Source organism: Schistocerca gregaria, chromosome 4 (genome assembly GCF_023897955.1).
Source record: "Schistocerca gregaria isolate iqSchGreg1 chromosome 4, iqSchGreg1.2, whole genome shotgun sequence".
NCBI lineage: Eukaryota > Metazoa > Arthropoda > Insecta > Orthoptera > Acrididae > Schistocerca > Schistocerca gregaria.
Genome location: NC_064923.1, coordinates 180178457 through 180203032, shown reverse-complemented (window position 1 = coordinate 180203032; position 24576 = coordinate 180178457). Strand labels below are relative to the sequence as shown.

The 24576-nt window shown below is 45.8% G+C and overlaps 1 protein-coding gene across 1 annotated transcript in view; it reads right to left on the bottom strand.

Annotated features, from left to right (window-relative positions):
- The window catches only part of LOC126268175 (opioid-binding protein/cell adhesion molecule homolog), a 2429635-nt gene that overhangs the window by 1231625 nt on the left and 1173434 nt on the right, over positions 1-24576 (bottom strand). The gene's annotated exons all lie outside the window — the stretch shown is intronic.

Below are 24576 nucleotides of genomic sequence, written 5' to 3'. Positions count from 1 at the left end.
ACACAGATTAACAATATTTAGGGTCAACATTTTAATCGGATTTATTTTGTTTTACAGTCAGATAGCAAATGTAAATTTAATTGAAAACAGATTGTTTGATGTACTGGACAGTCTACATTTCACATCATGTAGCATGAGTTTCACATACTTTCGGACAAAATTTAATATAACGCTGTTCTGTTGCCCCGCACTGCGATTTATGTATTTCAATATCAGAATACGTTCTGTGCACATTTATCACATACAAAATCAGACAATTGCAAACACGAGTTTAAGTAGAAATGTTACACATTCTCTGAGGACAAAGTACTGGCTTCTGTTACTTAAGATTTCTTCGAGCTACTCACATACCTGGTAACCTATTCCATATGCTCGGACCTTCGTTAATAGTCTGCAGTGCGTCAGCGTTTATACATGTCTATGAATACAGAATCTGCCTTTTGAAATTTATCCATGGAACGCACGAGTTAGCAGATGTGCAGTCAGCCAAAACTTTTTTGGACTGTTTATGTAGTTGGGTTCGTTGCAATTCATTGACGTCGTGTAACAAAGACAGCCGTAATGAATTAGGAAGGCAGCATCAGAGTCTGTCTTTTTGCCAGAATATCAGCAAATAATAAACTGACAATGACAGTATCGGCATGAATGCTACAGATAGCAAGTGAGCAGCGAGGATATAGCGAGAACTTTGCAGTTTTTGACACATTCGGGTCACGTGTCAGACAATGAGTTAGTAATGATGAAAGTTATGAGATGACGGAGCAAGGGGCTTAAGATGAATATAAATTCAAAAGAGAAAGAGCGCCGTTGTTTAATGGAGGTAGATGATGTATTGGAGTTGTTGAGACGGATGAAGTTTCGTAGGAGGAGCAGCAGTTTATTGATGGGGAGAAAATGCACCGGGGAATATTAAGCAGTGAGAATGCACTGGGGAAGCTGAGCATTGGAATTTGCGAAGGGGGAAAGTTAAGTAGAATGCCGTACAGATCCATGTGAGTGATGGAAAGATTCCAAGGGTGAACAAATGCATCATTTCCCCATAGTAAAGAGAACAGTGGGAAAACGGATGACGTAAGTGACAAAAAGGTTAATTTCATATACTACTGATGAAGATTCTAGGAAAGGACGAAGAGACGGCGAAAAGAATTAACAAATTTAGTTAGAATAAAATCCAAGGAGAGTTCAATAAATAATGCCACACCTTTTTTTTCTCGGCCGATTTCGGCCGATTTAGATTTTATTGTGGAACATTGTGGCATATTCCCGCTTGAGCGACTATAGTTTGCCTGCCAGAGTGGCCGAGCGGTTCTAGGAGCTTCAGTCTGGAACCGCGCGACCGCTACGGTCGTAGGTTCGAATCCTGTCTCGGGCATGGATGTATGTGATGTCCTTAGGTTAGTTAGGTTTAGGTAGTTTTAAGTTCTAGGGGACTGATGACCACAGAAGTTAAGTCCCATAGTGCTCAGAGCCATTTCAACCATTTGACCATTGTTTCATGACGTTCCAATATGTGGTGGCGCTGTACGTAGCCTTCAAAATGGCGTCTGTCAAGGAGCTGTCATAGAGCTTCTTTTGCTGGACAACCGTAGCATATCAGATATTCATAAGCGCTTGCGAAATGTCAACGGAGACCGCCATTAAACAAAAGCACGGTGAGTCATTGGGCGTCTGTCAAGATCTCAACAAAGTCGCGCAAACACGTCCGATCTCCAGTCCGTCGGCTAGCTTAAACAGCTATGACTACTGCAGTGTTGGAACGTGCGAACATGCTCATTCGTGGTGATGGACGGTTCACGATTAAACCCCTCGTTGCTCAATTGTAAGTCTCTGGTGTTAGCGCTGACACACTCATCCGCTAATTGGGGCACTCAAAGGTTTGTGCCCACTAGGATCCTCAACGCCTGACAGAAGACAATAAGGATCAAGGAAGGACAACCTGACCAAAATTGTTTGCGCGTTACAAGGCTGCTCATAACAAGTTTTGGACGAACATCGTCACAGGCGATGAAACGTGGGTTCCTCACCTCGAATCGGAAACAAAACGGCAGTCCATGGAGTGGCGTAACACTACTTCTTCTCCAAAGAAAATGTTCGAAGCCACACACCCCAAACGGTAAAGTCATGGTCTTCTGGGACTCTGAAGGGGTTATTCCGTTCGGTGGAATGCCAACTCTGAGGCGTATTTTGCCATCATCAGGAAACTGGAGAAACGACTACAGCGTGTCATCGCCACAAAAATGGAAACAGACTTTTCCTTCTGCATGACCACGTAAGGCCTCACACAAGTCTGTGATGCCGAGAGGAGCTCACGAAATTTCATTGGACTGTTCTTGAAAATGATTCAAATGCCTATGAATACTGTGGTACTTAAATTCTGAGGTCATCAGTCCCCTACAACTTAGAGCTACTTAAACCTAACTAAACTAAGGACATCACATACATCCATGCCCGAGGCAGGATTCGAACCTGCCTCCGTAGCGGTCGCGCGGTTCCAGACTGTAGCACCTAGAACCACTCGTCCACTCCGGCCGGTGACTATTCTTCCTCATCCATGCTACAGACCGGACCTCGCACCTCCCGACTTCCAATTGTGTTGCCCAATTGAGGATGCACTACGCGGAAAACGGTACGTGGATGATGGGGAGGCAATGGATGCAGGAAGACAATCGCTCTGACGACACTAGTCGAGTGGTATCATGAGGGTGTACAGGACCTGTCAGCAAGGTGGCGCAAGGCCGTGCTTTGAACGGACATTATGTCAGAAAAAAGGGTTTTGTTGCCGAACGAGTCGGGAAAAATGCAGTGTACTGGAATCCTGAACAAAACCAACCTGCTTCAGGAGAAAAATGTGTATGAAATCTTATGGGACTTAAGTGTTAAGGTCATCAGTCCCTAAGCTCACACACTACTTAAGCTAAATTATCCTAAGGACAAACACACACCGATGCCTGAGAGAGGACTCGAACCTCCTCCAGCACCAGCCGCACAGTCCATGACTGCAGCGCCTAAGACCGCTCGGCTAATCCCACGCGGCCTTTCAGGAAACAAATATTTTTCGTTACTTACTCAACGCCCCTCGTAGCTATACCACTGATACCCGACAGCGGCCTTTAAGGAAACTACAGTGTCAAAAGCAGCGAATTAAATCTTCCAGATTTTCACTGTAATAGGAGGTGTGCCGAAAATATACGAAATATGATCACTTAGGGAAACTACCGATATCCAACGCCTCTTCTTAGAATGACAATGCATTTAGTACCACCTTTTATTTCCCCCCACTCGGTGATACACTGGACGAACGTCTTGAAATCTAGGTAGTCAGTTACCACTTTCAGGATACTTCCGTTCCAGCTTTCTGATTGCCACTGATCCAGTATTATAGTTACATGTAAGTGTCGACTGCTTTCAGGCGAGTCACAGTGCGGTACTTCTCTGCCCAGTACAGTAAAGAACACGGATAACCTATAAGCGGCAATAGTAGCCACAACGTTTCCCTCGCTATGATGTACTGGTAGGAAAACCACCACCCCATGACCTATGCGTGTACCTTCACCGTACTTCGAAGGACACATAGATTTTCATTTGCGTGGGCGTGGTAAACCGCCACCGAATGCTCATTTGAGAATATTACCTAGACTGATGACGTGTGGATCGCTTTAGTACACGACCAAAGCGTGATACTTCGATAAACACCTGAGGCCAAGCATTCCGCTTGCTAGTAGGACGCAGTTGGGGTGGGTAATCGAGATAGTCTGATGTAAGTGATGTTTACTCGAAAGTGTTAGGCCCTTTCGTCACTTTGCAACTTGGTTAGTAGAGGAGCATGGTCCCCTAACATTCTACTGTACGCAATCCTGCTGCTCTCCACAAGGGATTTACAGCTTAAACAGTCCCAAATGAAATTAGTATATCATCTGTAATTGGATTTATTGACTTCCCGCCTGCACCGTACTGCCAGCTCGTACTCTTATTAATTCTAGAGCTATTGACAGATTATAAATTTTGGAATTTTTTTTTTGTTTTCTTGAAAACACCTGGTGTAGACAGAACGTACATACACTCCTGGAAATGGAAAAAAGAACACATTGACACCGGTGTGTCAGACCCGCCATACTTGCTCCGGACACTGCGAGAGGGCTGTACAAGCAATGATCACACGCACGGCACAGCGGACACACCAGGAACCGCGGTGTTGGCCGTCGAATGGCGCTAGCTGCGCAGCATTTGTGCACCGCCGCCGTCAGTGTCAGCCAGTTTGCCGTGGCATACGGAGGTCCATCGCAGTCTTTAACACTGGTAGCATGCCGCGACAGCGTGGACGTGAACCGTACGTGCAGTTGACGGACTTTGAGCGAGGGCGTATAATGGGCATGCGGGAGGCCGGGTGGACGTACCGCCGAATTGCTCAACACGTGGGGCGTGAGGTCTCCACAGTACATCGATGTTGTCGCCAGTAGTCGGTGGAAGGTGCACGTGCCCGTCGACCTGGGACTTGACCGCAGCGACGCACGGATGCACGCCAAGACCGTAGGATCCTACGCAGTGCCGTAGGGGACCGCACCGCCACTTCCCAGCAAATTAGGGACACTGTTGCTCCTGGGGTATCGGCGAGGACCATTCGCAACCGTCTCCATGAAGCTGGGCTACGGTCCCGCACTCCGTTAGGCCGTCTTCCGCTCACGCCCCAACATCGTGCAGCCCGCCTCCAGTGGTGTCGCGACAGGCGTGAATGGAGGGACGAATGGAGACGTGTCGTCTTCAGCGATGAGAGTCGCTTCTGCCTTGGTGCCAATGATGGTCGTATGCGTGTTTGGCGCCGTGCAGGTGAGCGCCACAATCAGGACTGCATACGACCGAGGCACACAGGGCCAACACCCGGCATCATGGTGTGGGGAGCGATCTCCTACACTGGCCGTACACCTCTGGTGATCGTCGAGGGGACACTGAATAGTGCACGGTACATCCAAACCGTCATCGAACCCATCGTTCTACCATTCCTAGACCGGCAAGGGAACTTGCTGTTCCAACAAGACAATGCACGTCCGCACCCAACGTGCTCTAGAAGGTGTAAGTCAACTACCTTGGCCAGCAAGATCTCCGGATCTGTCCCCCATTGAGCATGTTTGGGACTGCATGAAGCGTCGTCTCACGCGGTCTGCACGTCCAGCACGAACGCTGGTCCAACTGAGGTGCCAGGTGGAAATGGCATGGCAAGCCGTTCCACAGGACTACATCCAGCATCTCTACGATCGTCTCAATGGGAGAATAGCAGGCTGCATTGCTGCGAAAGGTGGATATACACTGTACTAGTGTCGCCATTGTGCATGCTCTGTTGCCTGTGTCTATGTGCCTGTGGTTCTGTCAGTGTGATCATGTGATGTATCTGACCCCAGGAATGTGTCAATAAAGTTTCCCCTTCCTGGGACAATGAATTCACGGTGTTCTTATTTCAATTTACGGGAATGTAGTTACATGCAAATTAGCGTAGAATCAAATGTAATAGAACATTGTTTTGCAGTCCATTGTCAGTGATAGGCGGCCCGAGTGGCCGTGCAGTTCTAGGCGCTACAGTCTGCAGCCGAGCGACCGCTACGGTCGCAGGTTCGAATCCTGCCTCGGGTGTGGATGTGTGTGATGTCCTTAGGTTTGTTAGGTTTAATTAGTTCTAAGTTCTAGGAGACAGATGACCTCAGAAGTTAAGTCGCATAGTGCTCGGAGCCATTTTTGTCAGTAATATCTTGTTTTTAGGCGTGGATACAGCCTGTGAATATGTTTAAAGAAATATTAGTTGTTAAATGTCAGTCTGGCTATTAGAGAATAGAGGTGGCTAGCCACTGAAGTTGTTTGGTATGTCGAAGAACAGGGCACTAATTGGTGAACTGTTGCGTACTTCTTCCTCTTGTGTCCATTCCCTCTGCACATCATGCCATTCGTCTGTGTAGGTTCTTTGGTTAAGATGACGACAGTTTCAGTGCCAGTGATCCCACAGTGTGACTTCGTCGACGTGAAATTAACGAAACGGTAATCCTCACATATCGATTCAAACACTTGGATAATCCTGTGTACAATAGCGGTCTCAGTCAAACAAGTGCTAAAATATTTAAATACTGTTAGAGTTGTAACTAGTGATGCCCCATACCAGGTGTGTATCGTTGGCGAATACTCCGTTCGTCATGTCTGTGCCATATACGTGTGCGTCCGTCACCCACATACAGAGAGAGCCTACATCTACATCTATATCTACATACATACTCCGCAATCGACCATACGGTGCGTGCCGGAGGGTACCTCGTACCACAGCTACCATCTTCTCTCCCTGTTCCACTCTCAAACAGAACGAGGGAAAACTGACTGCCTATATGCCTCTGTACGAGCCCTAATCTCTCTTATCTCATCTTTGTGGTCTTTCCGCGAAATATAAGTTGGCGGCAGTAAAATTGTACTGCAGTCAGCCTCAAATGCTGCTTCTCAAAATTTCCTCAGTAGCGATTCACGGAAAGAACACCTCCTTTCCTCTAGAGACTCCCACCCGAGTTGCTGAAACATTTCCGTAACACTCGCGTCATGATCAAACCTAACCTCAGAAAACACATCTGAACAACAACTGACAGTACAGTGCGCTGAAAAACCTCCAATGACGCGTATAAAGACAGGTTTAAAGAAATTTGGTATTGGTCAATGCACAGCTAGGGCGTCTCTGTTACATTTGGGGATCAACGAAAAACTGCATTTTTTAACGCTACGACCCCTGGTCCGCTAAAATAAAAGCAGTGCTGGGCAAAGATGCAAACTCCAGCCTCCGCCCTCACTTCTCGTTGTTTTCATTACATCACCGGCGATGGTACAAGCAGACCATCCTTGCCCCACCCTTATTAAAATTCAAGTGTGCCTATTTGTTTTTATAGCCTCAGTTCTTCCGGAAATTCCTTTAAGGGCGTTTCTCATCTCCCAAGGGACATAAAAGAAAACAAGATAGTAAAAACTGCCGGTGTTATCGTAATACAAACGGGGGCCAAAGTGTGCGGTGGCGCAAGAAAACCTGTAATGAGGTGCGTTACACGACGCCCACCATGCAAATGAATCGCTTCTTAAGATGGCGAGCAACAAGTTCTTACACCATTTTGGCGCATTTTTGTGCAGGAATAAGTTACAGGTATAGTCGGACTGTTTTAGCGTACATAAAACTTCAGATGGATTTTGTTTTCTTCCCGAGTTTTTCACTTTCTCTGCTACAAGGAATGAATTTTCAAGAAAGTGTAACTCATTTATGTTCTTTATTTTGCTGCAGCTCTTGACCATTTAATCTGTGTGAAATGTAATATTTATTAAATATGACTACTGTCTTCAGATAGCTTGGTAAGGCGTAATACCGAGCTTGGTGTGTATAAGCTTGTTATTGGACGTAAAAGAGAGTGTTTAAAATGAACAGAACAGAATTTTTTCAGTAATAACTTCTGTTCAATCAGTGCATATTCTTGTAAATACAATACAAAGTGTTCGGAAATTCCCGTTACAAACTTCCGGGAGTTGTAGGGGGAAGTGGGGACAAAATATTTTGAATAGGAACCCATATCTGGAATCGCACCGTTACGAGTTTCAGTTCAGATGTTTAACTCATACACTTCTACTTGACGAATTGAATTAGGCGTGACGCAGTAAAATTACTAGTTAAGAATTCGAATGGAAGCACAACGGAACATCCACTTACCATTTAAGCACATTTTTTTCATTTACACGGAACATTACGTTCTGTATGTACAGCATGCGGGCGTCTCTATTTGTTTTGGAACAATGTCAACACGTAATGTTTAAATGCTGACACATACACATGTAACCGTGCGACTGCTACGGTCGCAGGTTCGAATCCTGCCTCGGGCATGGATGTGTGTGATGTCCTTAGGTTAGTTAGGTTTAAGTAGTTCTAAGTTCTAGGGGACTAATGACCACAGCAGTTGAGTCCCATAGTGCTCAGAGCCATTTGAACCATTTTGAACCATACACATGTGCTTCAGAGATATGTGGCTGTTTCGTTATATATCCTTTCGAACTGTTACTTATTAACTGTACTGCGTGACGCCTAATTCAGTTCCTCAAGCAGAACCGGATGAGCTAAACATCTGAATTGAAACCGTCGTAGAACGGAAACGCTACGTTTTCGGACATGAGTTGCTATTCAAAAGATTATGTCTTCAGTCCCCTGTACAACTCCAAGAATATTGTAACGAGAATTTCCGAACACCCAGTATAACTGCTCGTTTATCGTTAAAGAGACCATTAGCCAATTTTCAAAATAAATCTAGACACCAATGCATTTTCTGGAAAGAGGGACATGGAGGAACAATAACCAGAAAATTTGGGATTGCGGGTGAAACCATGAACTAGCGAAATTTGTGGATCGGTAAATCCTCATGTGCAATATGCGATGTGCCTGAGAGAGTACATCCATTGTCATGTTGTAGGAACACTGGACGCCATCTTCTAGGTTGTCTTACTTTCAGGTGCAGTTTCAACGTATTTTAGTTGTCGGAAAAAATATCTGTCTTTATGGTCGTAGTACTGCCATGTACTACGTAATTCATTGCAGGATCATTACACAACGGATCCGAAAAAGCTTTCTCCCCATGAAATGTGAAATTGGCATTAAGTGTATCGTGAGTTTTGAGCCTCATCTTGGGTCTTTAATTTCATGTCAATTCACAAGTTCCCATGAAAAATGAATGACGTAAATAGGTTTGATCGTGGTTTTCCATGGACAGAGAACACAGGAGCACAAATGGTTCAAATGGCTCTGAGCACTATGGGACTTAACTTCTGAGATCATCAGTCCTCTAGAACTTAGAACTACTTAAACCTAACTAACCTAAAGACATTACACACATCCATGCCCGAGGCAGGATTCAAACCTGCGACCGTAGCGGTCGCGCGGTTCCGGACTGTAGCGCCTAGAATCGCTCGGCCACCCCATTGGGCAGCACATATGGTGATAATCCAGTTTCTGTGATGCTCTGTGAAAACAGTCAACGCTAACCACGATGGATACTGAATTAAAGGCTCGCACGGCAATAGGAAAGCAAAGTATTTTCTGCACTAGTTCTGCACATCGGCCTTTCGTTGGACTGTAGCAGACGCAGACTAGGACGAGATTGCTGTGACAGCGGTGGGATGACGTCATCGAACGCTTGTCGACTTGAACTTTAATGCATTATGTAATCATGCCATTCCCCTCACCCCAATCCTATGCTATGCCCCGTTTTCTAACCTACACCCTCTTCCTGCATAAAAAATCTCCAAGAGAGTCCACATAAATGGACTATGGTGCAATGATCGAACAACTTTTTTAAACACTTTATAGATCTGTTATAATATCAGTGTTTATTTAACTACCTTGCCGCGCGGTATTAGCCGAGCGGTCTAGGGCACTGCAGTCATGGCCTGTGCGGCTGGTCCTGGCAGAGGTTCGAGTCCTCCCTCGGGCATGGATGTGTATATTTGTCCTTGGGATACTTTAGGTTAAGTAGAGTGTACGTTTACGTTCAAATGGCTCAGAGCACTTTGGGACTTAACTTCTGAGGTCATTAGTCCCCTAGAACTGCTTAAAGCTAACTAACCTAAGGACATGACACACATCCATGTCCGAGGCTGGATTCGAACATGCGACCGTATCGGTCGCGCGGTTCCATACTGTAGCGCCTAGAACCGCTCGGCCACTAAGTCCGGCTGTAAGTTTAGGGACTGATGACCTTAGTAGTTAAGTCCCATAAGATTTCATACACATTTAAACATTTTCTTTAATTACTTTAATTTTAGTAATACTGTTAACATTTTCTCTTTGCAATGAGATCTCAAACTCTTGAGCATATCCGTGGGGCTGTGCATTATCTTCGTCCACTGTCGTCTTTATGATTTCTTGTTTACACACGTGAAGTGGTCAGTCGTGATTCTTTGTGTCCCGGATGTGTCTTTGCTGGACGTACACAAACACTACAAGACGTTGCTGTGACCCTGGAACAGTCGGGATTCGTTATACGGTTCATTTACTTTATCCACTAGACGAATGGTGAAGCAGTATTTGGGATGACATGTTTATAAGCTAAATGACCTTGACATTTTAATAATTACACTACTGGCCATTAAAATTGCTACACCAGGACGATGACGTGCTACAGACCAGAAATTTAACCGACAGGAAGAAGATGCTGTGCTATGCACATTATTAGCTTTTCAGAGCATTCACACAAGGTTGACACCGATGGCGACACCTACAACGTGCAGACATGAGGAAAGTTTCCCATCGATTTCTCATACACAAATAGCAGTTGACCGGCGTTGCCTGGTGAAACGTTGTTGTGATTCCTAGTGTAAGGAGGAGAAATGCGTATCATCACGTTTCCGACTATGATAAATGTCGGATTGTGGCCCATCGCGACTGCGATTTATCGTATCGCAACATTGCTCTTCGCACTGGTCGAGATCCAATGACTGTTAGCAGAATATGGAACCGGTGGGTTCAGGAGGGTAATACGGAAACTCTGTGCTGGATCCCAACGGCCTCGTATCACTAGTAGTCGAGATGACAGGCATCTTATCAGCATGGCTGTAACGGATCGTGCAGCCACGTCTCGATTCCTGAGTCAACAGATGGCGACGTTCGCGAGACAACAACCATCTGCACGAACATTTCGACGACGTTTGCAGCAGCATGGACTATCACCTCGGAGACCATGGCTGCGGTTACCCTTGACGCCGCATCACAGACAAGAGCGCCTGCGATGGTGTATTCAACGACGAACCTGGGTGCACGAATGGCAAAACGTCATTTTTCACATGAATCCACGTTCTTTTTACATCATGATGGTCGCATCCGTGTTTTGCGACATCGCGGTGAACGCACATTGGAAGCGTTTATTCATCATCGCCATACTGGCGTATCACCCGGAGTGATGGTACGGGCTGCCATTGGTTACACGTCTCGGTCACCTCCTGTTCGCATTGACGGCACTTTGAACAGTGGATGTTACATTCCAGATGTGTTGCAACCCGTGGGTGTACCCTTCATTCGATCCCTGCGAAACCCTACATTTCAGCAGGACAAGGAATGACCGCTTTTTGCATGTCCTGTACGGGTCTTTCTGGATACAGAAAATGTTCGACTGCTGCCCTGGCCTGCACATTCTCCACATCTCTTACCAATTGAAAACGTCTGGTCAATGGTGGCCGAGCAACTGGCTCGTCACAATACGCCAGTCACTACTCTTGATTAACTGAGGTATCGTGTTGAAGCTGCATGGGCAGCTGCACCTGTACACGCCATCCAAGCTCTGTTTGACTCAATGCCCAGGAGTATCACGGCCGTTATTACGGCCAGAAGTGGTTGTTCTGGGTACTGATTTCTAGGGATCTATGCACCCAAATTTCATGAAAATGTAATCACATGTCAGTTCTAGTATAATATATTTGTCCAATGAATACCCGTTTATCATCTGCATTTCTTCTTGTTGTAGCAATTTTAATGGCCAGTAATGTATACTGTTTACATTTATTACTTGTACCTTTTCTTGTGTAATTCTGATGAGGAAAACGCACCCCTTAGAAGTGGCTCAATTTTAGCGCTTTACATTATGAAAGGTGATTTACCCAACTTCTTAACACTGATTCACATACTGCGTCCTCTGCCGATGTAGAGCCTTAAGCGTTTCGATCTCCTTCTGTTCTTATGCTATTTCATTAGTCTAAAAGACAAACTAACACTGCAAGTGAAACTTCCTGGCAGATTAAAACTGTGTGCCCGACCGAGACTCGAACTTGGGACGTTTGCCTTTCGCGGGCAAGTGCTCTACCATCTGAGCTACCGAAGCACGACTCACGTCCGGTACTCACAGCTTTACTTCTGCCAGTACCTCGTCTCCTACCTTCCAAACTTTACAGAAGCATACCTATCGGCCGCTACCTTAGAACTATGGTTTTCTTAGCGTATGTGATCGCGTATCTTACTATATTTCCATAAAAACTGGAAGCTGTGAACCGTCCAGATGCTGAATGAGGATATAGAAAGGGCAGCATAACCTACGGAAAATTCTTATTATACATAGTTATCTTGTTATCTGTTACTTAAAAGTAACCATTATTTACAAAAAAATTGATATTATCAATGTTTAATTCAGCCTTGTTGATATATAATGGGAAACAGAGTGATATTCTAGTAAAAAGAAACGATTCAGATTTACCATATAGCCGCAGTTTCCTCAGCAAAAACAAAAAAAAAAAAAAAACGCAAAAATACCAGATATCGATTCAATACTTCGTCTAACTTGCTTAAAACATGTTTTTGTTATTCAAGAACAATTTTAGTGCATATCGGCAATAATAGGAAACGCCTGCTCTTTTTTCATGATGAAGAACGTTCTGTTCTGTTGAGTACAAAATAACGGCATTTATAGTGTTTGTACACGTAAATTGTAGTTACATCAAAACTAATTGATTTGTTAGCATAAAAGCTCAAAAGTTACGTATTCGCCTAATTTTTGCTGCTTATAAAATTTAATTTATATGATGTGTGGTTCTGAATATGAGGGAAACAAATGAAAAAAACAAAGAGAGGCTGATTGCTCCCGGTTTCTCTCTCTTACATATTCATTTACGTTTCTTTCGTTAGCAATGGTACCAATACTTTCTCTGATCCTACCACTTACTACATCATTTAGGTAGTGTACCGAAACTATTGAAACACAGTTTTCGAAGAGGGCAACTCTATACTGATTGCATAATATGTTGCAATGCTAACCACGGTTCTGTTCAGTTTTAAACACTGTTTAGATACGAGTATGATTTTTAGCCCACATAGCACTGAAGTAAAATATTCGTAGGTTTTCTAAACTACGGAATCCTTACATCTTAGAGTACCTATTCCCTACATATGAGTGGTACGCTGCGTCACATCTGTTTTGGAAACCGCTGATGTGTCTTTATCTAGTAAGTATAGGCGATTCTGTACACTCACCTCAATCCCTCATCTCCACTGCAGCCAATCCAACACCCACAACCATCTCCGACTCCTCAAACTCCTCTCTGGCCGGACATGGGGGTTCCACCCCTCTACCATCCTCCACACCTACAAATCCTTAATCTGCCCCATCCTCTGTTATGTCAGTCCCACCTGGATCTCTGCCCCCCCCCCCCCAAAAATCTGTAAGTCCCTCCAGATCTTTGACCATCATGCACTCCGCCTCGCCTTCTGTATATGCCTCCTGACCCCCACACAGATCCTCTATGACCTCATTCCTTTCCCCCATCTGCTCCTGTTCCTATTCTGTGTGATGCCCTCTCCATCCATTTATTCCTCCTACCAACTCTGATCCTCACCTCCCCCCTCCTCTGTCCTTTACCTGGGCTCCATCTACCCCCCCCTTCCATCCTGTTTTCTCCCCACCAAACCTCTCCCTACCTCCCTTCTCTCCCTCCCCATCCCCTGAGTTCTTTTGTATTCCCCTCCTCTGCCTTACCCATTCCTTGTCACATCTTCCCAGCACTCCTCACCCCTTTTATGGGTCCTCATCCCCCATCAGCTCCTTTCACCCCTCCCCCCTTTTCTTTTCCACTCCTTCCACCCTTTTTATTTTCCCATCATCTGTACAGTTCCCCCCCCCCCCCCCCACCTGCTCGCAGCTGTGGTGTGTCACATTTGCCAACTTTTTAGTGCAGTGTTCCAGTGAATGTTCAGTGTTGTTCGCCTTCCAGTGTGGCGAACAGAAACCATGCTGTCGCTGCGTGTAAATTTTATGTCTTTTGCGAACATAAACCAGTCTGTCGCCGTGTTTTTCAATTGTCTATCTCTTATTTTACCTGTCTGCTTCGTATGTCTTTTATTGGCATCATCATCATATTTTAAGTTCCATGATTTTTTTTCGCCATGTTACTATTTAAGTCTCCGATTTTATCTTCTGTTTTTTATGATTTATTCTCTTCACCTTTTGTAAACAAAGTCTGTAGGCAGAAGAGCGGCATATTAAGCTTCTGTCAGCCCGCCCCCTTCGGGGGGAATCGAAATTCAATAAAGACAACAACAACAGAAAAATACATTCTGTACACTCTAAGTCGCTACCGTTAATACCCCCTGAGATATAATCACTTAGATCACTTAGTAGACCGTTCCTCGAAAACTTCTAAATATAGAGAAGAGTAGCCCGGAACCAGATGTACATTTCGAGAGGAGGCAGCAGTATCTTTCGGTGCGGTGTACAGCAGAACTAATTCTCGCCACGAAGCGGCTCCAGCTGGCAAGACCGACTCGCATTGGTTCTCACCACTCCATTTGACTCGGTAAAGGAGGCAATCGTACAGAAATGCCTACATTACTTGCGCAAAGAAGATTATTTGCGCTCGGCTCTGAGCTGTGTGTACTCCTTTCTGCTCCACCGTGTTCCCCCGCCCCCTCCCGCGAGAGAATCGCAATTGGAGCGGCGCCTGACAAGTGCGGGTGGAAAGAAGGCGAGGAGGCTGTCGGAGTGCCAGAAACGATTAAGCCCCGCTGTCTGCACTCGCTGCCCCCTCCCCCGCGGCGCGGCCATTTAAAACGGCCGCCGTCCGGAGGCACAAAGGCCCAAGACGGGACCTATCTGCAACCCCCGCCCCCGCCGCTCCCATCTTTCATGCAGATACGGGGGTCCGGACGCTGCCGCCTTGATTTATTGCTTCTTTTGTCCCGCATTCTAAATTAGGTTGCTTTGTTTCGCGCGAAAACTTTGGGAGTTAACAGACGAGTGGCGCTATCTGTCATTATTGCGCGAGAGTTAGTCGACTTCGTGCTCCATTCTCGTTTTTCTTAATGCTGTCCCAACGTGGCCACGACAACTAGTGCAACGTACAAAAACACGAGTGCAATCAAGTGTCAGAGACATGTTTTCCGAATTATTGGTGAATATCTCTGACGAAATATTTTAGAATGAACTTACTTCAATATTAATAGAGCACACGGAATACGGAAATTAGGGGTGATTGTGTGACACGGAGTAAGATCTGGATGCGCGTTCTCCATAGCTGTAATCTCCAACTAAAGTGTACGAATTAAAAAGTTTCTCTTCTGTTTCAGGCTGTAGTCGAACAACAGCAGTGAGATCTGTTGCATGAACTTTATCTCTTTAAATCATCCACGACAACGAGCCATTCCTTTTCATCTTCTGATGGTTTGAATTCAGTCCAGTTGTTTCGCACCATTAATGAGAACAATTATATCTTTTTCTTTTCCTTTTTTCTAGCGCCAGCCAGTTGGAGTGAGGACCGCTTTTCTTACGGTCTAACGCTTCCAGGTGATTTAAATTCCTTCATCTTAGATCTGCGTTTATAGTGCACAGTCACCGTCATTTTGGTCTTCCACATTGTGTCTGGCCTTAGATAATGAAATCATAGGGCGTCAGCTGATGACTGAAGAAGGGGGTGCGCTTATGATGTGTCCGTACCACGGACGTCTCCATTCTTTTCATTGATTGGAGCCAGTCCAGCTAGCTGCAGTTGTGGCGTAGCAGGGAATGGCTAATGGTCTTCTCAGTATCCGACTTTGCATGAGATGTAGTTGTTGCTCAGAATTTGTAGGTGTGAGCCAAAAATCGGAACCATATAATCCAAATAGCCTCGTCACTGTGAGGTAAGATGTTTTACTTTATTTTACACCGACTTTTAATTATTCCACGACATCCATACTTAATAAACACATTTCTGGGAACAACGAAGGTACGAATACACACTACCGGCCGTTAAAATTGCTGCACCGAGAAGAAATGCAGATGATAAATTGGTATTCATTGGACAAACATATCATACTAGAACTGACATGTGATAATATTTACCCGCATCTCGTGGTCGTGCGGTAGCGTTCTCGCTTCCCACGCCCGGGTTCGATTCCCGGTGGGATCAGGGATTTTCTATGCCTAGTGATGAGTGGGTGTTGTGTGATGTCCATAGTTTAGTTAGGTTTAGGTAGTTCTAAGTTCTAAGGGACTGATGACCATCGATGTTAAATCCCATAGTGCTCAGAGCCATTTGATTACATTTGCGCGCAGTTTGGGTTCATAGATCCTCAGAAATCGGTACCCACAACAACCACCTCTGGCCGTAATAACGGCCTTGATACGCCTGGGCGTTGAGTCAAACATAGCTTGCATGGCGTGTAAAGGTACAGCTGCCCATACAGCTTCAACATGATACTACAGTTCATCAAGAATAGTGACTGGCGTATTGTGACGAGACAGTTGCTCGGCCGCCATTGACCACACGTTTTCATCAGGTGAGAGATCTGGAGAATGTGCTGGCCAGGGCAGCAGTCGAACATTTTCTGGATCCAGAAAGGTGCGTACAGGACATGCAGCATGCGGTCGTGCATTATACTAATGAAATATAGGGTTTTGCAGGGATCGAATGAAGGGTAAAGCCACGGGTCCTAACACATCTGAAATGTAACGTCTACTGTTCAAAGTGCCGTCAATGCGAACAAGAGATGACCGAGACGTGTAACCAATGGCACCCCATACCATCACGCCGGGTGACACGCCAGTATGGCGATGGCGAATACACGCTTCCAATGTGCATTCACCACGATGTCGCCAAACAGGGATGCGACCATCATGATACTGTAAACAGAACCAGCGTTCAACCGAAAATATGACGTTTCGCCATTCGCGCACCCAGGTTCGTGCTTGAGCATAGCATCGCAGGCGCTCCTGTCTGTGACGCAGCGTCAAGGGTAACAACAGCCATGGTCTCCAAGCTGATAGTCCTTGCTGCTGCAAACGTCGTCGAACCATTCGTTGAGATGGTTGTTGTCTTGCAAACGTCCCCATCTGTCGAGACGTGGCTGCACGATCAGTTACAGCCATGCGGATAAGATGCCTGTCATCTCGACTGCTAGTGATACGATCCCGTTGGGATCCATCAGGGCGTTCCGTATTACCCTCCTGAAGCCACCGATTCCATATACTGCTAACAGTCATTGGATCTCGACAAACGCGAGCAGAAATGTCGCGATACGATTAACCTTTATTAAAGTCGGAAACGTGATGGTACGCATTTCTCCTCCTTACACGAGACATCACATGAATGTTTCAGCAGGCAACGCCTGTCAAGAGCTGTTTGTGATGAGAAATCGGTTGGAAACTATCCTCACGTCAGCACGTTGTAGGTGTCGCGACCGGCGCCAACATTGTGTGAATGCTCTGAAAAGTTAATCATTTGCATATCACAGTATCTGCTTCCTGTCGGTTAAATTTCGCGTCTGTAGCACGTCATCTTCGTGGTGTAGTAATGGTAATGGCAGGTAGAGTGAATTTGAGTGTATGCGTAAACACATCTGACAAAATTCCTCCTGTGCGTAATCAACTAACAACTACTTGCAGCTAAAAGGCAAGTTCTCAGTTAACACCAAAGTCTTCTCCGGCGCTGCTAGCACGATCAAGGCAGGCTGCGACATCTCATGTCGAGCGACCTCTCCACAGCACCCTGCGTCGGACCACCTCCGACTCCCATTGACAACAGCTCGCTTGCTACTACTCGCGATAATGATAACTCAGACTCATAGTTTGTGTATGAACACAGTAGAATCGGAACATTCACCTGCACTACCGCTGCACGTTCTCATGCGGCCACAGGTTCAACCGATTACCGATATCAACCTCTCAAGGTCTGGCGTCCAACCATAACTTCTGCCACTTCGTACCCCCCCCCCCCCCCCCCCCGTCCAAATCCACCCACTAGGGCTCTGTGCTTGGGAGTGGAGGCTTTGTGTAACTCCATGCCACATAACATCGCTTTACTTTGCAACGGATGATGTTTGACTGAGCGGTGTACTCAGACAGTGTGTTCTATGCTTTCGAGTAGAAGATTCATAGATTCATGTTTGTCTTACAGTGTAATAAAGAGTTATTATTGAACTGTCCTGCGCCGTACCTTAAGTGTACTGCAGCTTTACTGTACATAACTACACACTGTTGCAAGCATACAATGCTGGAAATGGAAAAAAGAACACATTGACACCGGTATGTCAGACCCACCATACTTGCTCCGGACACTGCGAGAGGGCTGTACAAGCAATGATCACACGCACGGCACAGCGGACACACCAGGAACCGCGGTGTTGGCCGTCGAATGGCGCTAGCTGCGCAGCATTTGTGCACCGCGGCCGTCAGTGTCAGCCAGTTTGCTGTGGCATACGGAGGTCCATCGCAGTCTTTAACACTGGTAGCATTCCGCGACAGCGTGGACGTGAACCGTATGTGCAGTTGACGGACTTTGAGCGAGGGCGTATAGTGGGCATGCGGGAGGCCGGGTGGACGTACCGCCGAATTGCTCAACACGTGGGGCGTGAGGTCTCCACAGTACATCGATGTTGTCGCCAGTGGTCGGCGGAAGGTGCACGTGCCCGTCGATCTGGGACCGGACCGCAGCGACGCACGGATGCACGCCAAGACCGTAGGATCCTACGCAGTGCCGTAGGGGACCGCACCGCCACTTCCCAGCAAATTAAAGACACTGTTGCTCCTGGGATATCGGCGAGGACCATTCGCAACCGTCTCCATGAAGCTGGGCTACGGTCCCCCACACCGTTAGGCCGTCTTCCGCTCACGCCCCAACATCGTACAGCCCGCCTCCAGTGGTGTCGCGACAAGCGTGAATGGAGGGACGAATGGAGACGTGTCGTCTTCAGCGATAAGAGTCGCTTCTCCCTTGGTGCCAATGATGGACGTATGCGTGTTTGGCGCCGTGCAGGTGAGCGCCACAATCAGGACTGCATACGACCGAGGCACACAGGGCCAACACCCGGCATCATGGTGTGGGGAGCGATCTCCTACACTGGCCGTACACCTCTGGTGATCGTCGAGGGGACACTGAATAGTGCACGGTACATCCAAACCGTCATCGAACCCATCGTTCTACCATTCCTAGACCGGCAAGGGAACTTGCTGTTCCAACAGGACAATGCACGTCCGCATGTATCCCGTGCCACCCAACGTGCTCTAGAAGGTGTAAGTCAACTACCCTGGCCAGCAAGATCTCCGGATCTGTCCCCCATTGAGCATGTTTGGGACTGGATGAAGCGTCGTCTCACGCGGTCTGAACGTCCAGCACGAACGCTGGTCCAACTGAGGCGCCAGGTGGAAATGGCATGGCAAGCCGTTCTACAGGACTACATCCAGCATCTCTACGATCGTCTCCATGGGAGAATAGCAGCCTGCATTGCTGCGAAAGGTGCATATACACTGTACTAGTGCCGACATTGTGCATGCTCTGTTGCCTGTGTCTATGTGCCTGTGGTTCTGTCAGTGTGATCATGTGATGTATCTGACCCCAGGAATGTGTCAATAAAGTTTCCCCTTCCTGGGACAATGAATTCACGGTGTTCTTATTTCAATTTGTAGGAGTGTATTTAAATAGCTTTTTCTATATTTTTAGTGCGCACAAACGATGCATTGGTTTGGCAAATTGTTGACGTGCGTGAGAATCTTTCTCGCAGACCACACTTTATTATTTGCGTGGACTGAGCGAGATAAGTACACGAAATTTTATTATCGCATGACATAGATGTGTCCTCTGTGAAGGAAGTGTACTAAACAAATAAACGAATAATGTATATATTACTCTATCGAATAAATGGTTTTATATATTCAGCGACCCATAGAAAATAACACTCCAATATATCCTCTGTATGAGACTAACAGCGAGCAGGAACGGTTGTCTACAATTTATACGCTTTTAAAGTGTGTGACAAACTTAACTATCCCACCAGTTATTGCCATGCAATAGACTTTCTGTATAAAGTCTGATGATAGTAATTTACAGTCAGCTAATAACATTTATGGAAATATGATTAATGATGCATCAGTTCGAAACTGGTACTCCAGAAGCGAAGATGGAAATGAATTCCGATCTGCTTGAGTTTCCTACTGCTATCATAAAAGTCTTTTATAGTTGCTAAATTAAATATTAGTCTCTTTCCTGAGCTCAGATTAATCTATTTCCTGTTATGCTTATTAATTTCAAGTTTTCAAAACAGCTATGTAAAGTTTATTCCACTTGTGTAAGTGTTGGCAGTTTAACGATCTTACACATTACATATAAAATTTCCTAAATTAAAAGTGAAATATAGGTTTGTGAAAATTCTTTTAATACCCTCCACGCACACAGATGGTCACAAGTAGTTTCAAAATGCAGTATTTTAGCGGCATAGGTACAGATATTGCGACCACTGGTACCCACTTCAGTGTTTTTGTTGTTTTTCTCTGTGTGTAACACTGTTTCTGCAAACGCATCACATAATACACTACCTGATGTTTTCTGCACGGTCGTAGCTGCACCTTGAGTGGACTACACCTGTCAGTATAGACAATCCGTTATGTGCGCACGTATCTACACTTCAATAACTGACCTGCTGCCTAGGTGAAAATAATTATTACTTGTGCCATGTGTACCTAAGTACGTGTAACTCATAATAACTATAATTTTGTCTGCAAGTAAAGTGTAGATACTTCTATGGATGATTAAGGACGGTGTACTGAAAAACATTACTGTGGTGCCATCGCCACCACACTTGCTAGGTGGTAGCCTTTATATCGGCCGCGGTCCGGTAGTATACGTCGCACCCGCGTGTCGCCACTGTCAGTGATTGCAGACCGAGCGCCGCCACAAGGCAGGTCTAGAGAGACTTCCTAGCACTCGCCCCAGTTGTACAGCCGACGTTGCTAGCGATGGTTCACTGACTTCTAAGCTCTCATTTGCCGAGACGATAGTTATCATAGCCTTCAGCTACGTTATTTGCTACGACCTAGCAAGGCGCCATGATCAGTTATTATTGATATTGTGAATCATGTTATGTCAAGAGCGACGTTCACCATTAATGGATTAAAGTTAAGTATTCCACCAGCTACGTCCGTTTTTCTACATTCTAATTTTCTTGTCCTGTTCCAGACCTCACGCCAGCCTGCGTGAGCTAAAACGCGTGCCTTTCGGCCTCCTCTAGTAGCACGGTGTTGGCCCTCCTGCCAGCCACAACATTGGCGACGAGGCAAAACCGCGGTCTTATCGATATTGCCCTGATTCACTTGTGCAATGGCTTCGTCACAATCTCCAGATGTACTGTCCGAATTTTATCGCTTACAGAATCAGCAGACCCAGGCATTACTGGATGCCCTTGGACAGCTCGTCCAGGGTCAACGTGCAATGCAAATCGATGCGGCAGCCGCCGCTCCACCGTTGACGCAGCCACAACACGCTGTTGCCCCAACTTTTCGTCCTTTTGATGTTGCACTGGAAAGCTGGACGGAGTGGTCACACCAATTTGGATTCCATCTCGCCTCCTACAGAATTCAAGGTAACGAGCGGCAGCCTTTTCTCCTTTCTTCAGTAGGGTTGACCACGTACCGTGTGATAGTCAAAATATTTCCCCGATGCCACGTAGCAACTCTGTCCTATGAAGAAATTTTGTCTGCATTTTTTTAACTATTTTTCCTTTATTAAAACAACCGTATATGTACATAAGCACAAAAACAAAATATTGAAATGCTGGAACTGATTCAACACGTATTGTATCCTACAATAGACTGAAGAACACATTTCAATATAGTGCCATTTGTAAGCTTACAAAATAGAACATAAATAGTAAACTGACAATAGCCTCTTCAGTGCAGACAGAGACATAGAACCGATACGCAAACGTATGTATAATTGATTGTCTTAACTGGAATGACAGTTCTGTCATTTGATTCATAACCGTCCAAAGCTCAAAGTTATTTGTGGCACACAAACGGATAACAAGATATGCACAGGAACATAAATTAATGAAAACGTCATAATGAAGTTAATAACACCATTGAGAAGTCGGGAGTAGTCCTAGGAACTGGTGCAACCCCTTATTCGTTGTGCATTTTGTTCGCTACATAGTCTTGCATATGATTTGTGTCCTTACCGGCATCGAGAATTACCCGACGCCTTGTTTTTCAAAAATTGTTTCTAACATGTTAGCAAACATCTTCCTGAAATTTCGGTAACGTTTCATCTTCCAGCGTGCCGTTCCCATGTAAGCCTCGAAACTAATGAGATTATCTTCACTATTGTGGATGATGATATGTGTCACAAACTGTTCTAACATCCACATCACAGTGTTGTTCTTGATGGCGGGAAAATGTTTCGCGTCCGGCCAGAGCAGGATGTCGGTGCAGTGGCTGGCTGGGCTGCTGCGGGTAATCAGGCCTAGCCTCTGCTGCACCCATTTCCAGTTAATGAGATGACCGCCACAAGTGAAGCGATGGCGTAAGGTGTCGACCAGACCACAGCAGGCGCATTTATCACTGCCACTTAAACTGATTCTATGCAACCTTTCATTAGTGGGTATAACATCGTTTACCACTTTATACCATGTGGACGCCACTTCAGCAGTGTAGACGGTTAAACTTATGTTGTCCCAAACTGCCTTCCAATGAACTCTCGGGTATTTAAGATCAATGGAATTCCGGACTATGGGAGATGTCCATCTTTTTAATAACAGGTGCGTCGTCGGTAAATCCTGCGTGAAATAATGTCCATCAATATAGCTTACTTCAAGAAAAAAACTGCTTGACATGTCGCAGTTTGTAATGTATTTTACCTATATCAATGGGTGAATGCATATCGGTGGGTTGTAAGGTTCGGAAGAGCCAACTGGTTACACTCAGAGGTCCCTTGTCCAACAAATGGGTGATTCGTTTAATATATAACACAGTATACTTTCGGTTAATGTCTGGCATGTTTAGTCCGCCGGCCTGTCTGGAAGCCGTCAGCGTGGTGTATTTCACTTTGAACAGATGCCCTTGCCAGATAAATCTATTAGACAGTTTCATCACGTGTTTGGCCTACATCTTCGGGACTGGAAATATTTGAGCCATATAGGACGCTTTACTGAATATATAACTGCTGAGGAGTCGTATGCGTTGGAGAATGTTAACGGACCGGCAACTGTTTTCATAGATGGCACCTTGCATTTTATTGGTGACCTGCTTCCAATTATTTGCATTCATTTTTAGCGGGCATTTGTCGATAATCATCCCCAGAGTGGTGTGGATTTCGACACGCTTCGCCCAAGGTATAATAACTGTTTCGAATCCTCGAATGTTGACAAAGGTGCAATTACCGGCGTTGATTTTACCACCGGAAGCACGACAGTACTCGTCTACCTCGGTCTTGAGGGTTGATACGTCTCCGTCGTTGCGCAATAACACTCCGACGTCGTCGGCGTAAGCACGAACCACGAAGGACGTCCCGGCGATCGAAAACCCTGCAAGTTTGTCATGAATAGAGCGTAAGAGCGGCTCGAGCGATAAAACAAATAACATCATGGAGGGAGGGCTCCCCTGCGGCACTCCTCTTTGGACCTCGATGGGTTGAGTAAGCTGTCCATTTACGCTGATTCTTGTTGTAATGCCCGTGACGAAATGTTGCACGATATTTATAACCCATTGATCAAAACCACACCGCTGCAGTAGCTGTAAGAGGTACTCGTGGCGGACGCCATCAAAAGCCTTGCAAAAGTCGATAAACAGCAATGCGAGATTCACGTTAGTGACTGACGCTATCGCTATCATATATCTATATTCCGAAAGGGGCGTCATAATAGTGCGACCAGGGATGCATGATTGATGGCTGTGAATTACTTGCTTCATTAACGGACACAATCTGCTGTTGAGTGCTCTCGCGAAGGTTTTGTAATCAAAATTCAGTAAAGTAATAGGTCGCCCGTTATCTAAGATTTTTCGGTGTTTGCTTTTTGGTGTCAATACAATTCGGCCTTCCTTCATTTCGGCCGGCACGTCACTCCCTCGCATCACTTCATTGAGAACATTTGTAAATGCGTGTCCGATTATGGGCCAGAAGCGCATATAAAATTCCCGTGGCAAACCATCAGGGCCAGGGGATTTATTCGATGGCGAGCCAGAAATCAGTTCAAGGACTTCATCTGGAGCAAAATCGTGTACGACCGCCGAGTTGTCCGCAGACGTGACTACGGTGGGCAGAGCACTCACGATATCGCCGCCGTCATCACCATATGTATCGTATTGCGAGTACAGATCCGTGAAGTACCAGTAAACTGCGGTAAGAATATCACTCAGTCGGGTCAAACGGAGTCCATCGTCTGTGTTCAGCTCCCCGATAAAAACTCGCTTGCGGTGGGCAAGATGTTTTATGAGGTGATACAGCGATGCAAGTTCGTCCTCTTGAAACGATTTTGCTTTAGATCTGACCTTCATTCCTTCAAGCTGCGTTCGCTTTATGCCTATAAGCTTCGCCTTTATTTGTTTGATGGTCGTCAGCTGTGTGTTGGTTGGTGTAGTCGCATGCAACTCTCGCAGAACTGTTTGGTAAAAATCAATCGTGCGTTTCACATCTTGCGCCCGTTCCCAACTGTAGTTTCTTAAGGATAATCGCATTTTCCGTTTGACCACAGCATTCCACCAGGCTATCTTGCTCGGATATCTGCAGTATTGGTTGAGACAATCCGCCCATGTCGTGGAGATGACATCTTTTAGCAAGGCAACGGCGAGTATAGAAACATTTAGGCTCCACGGA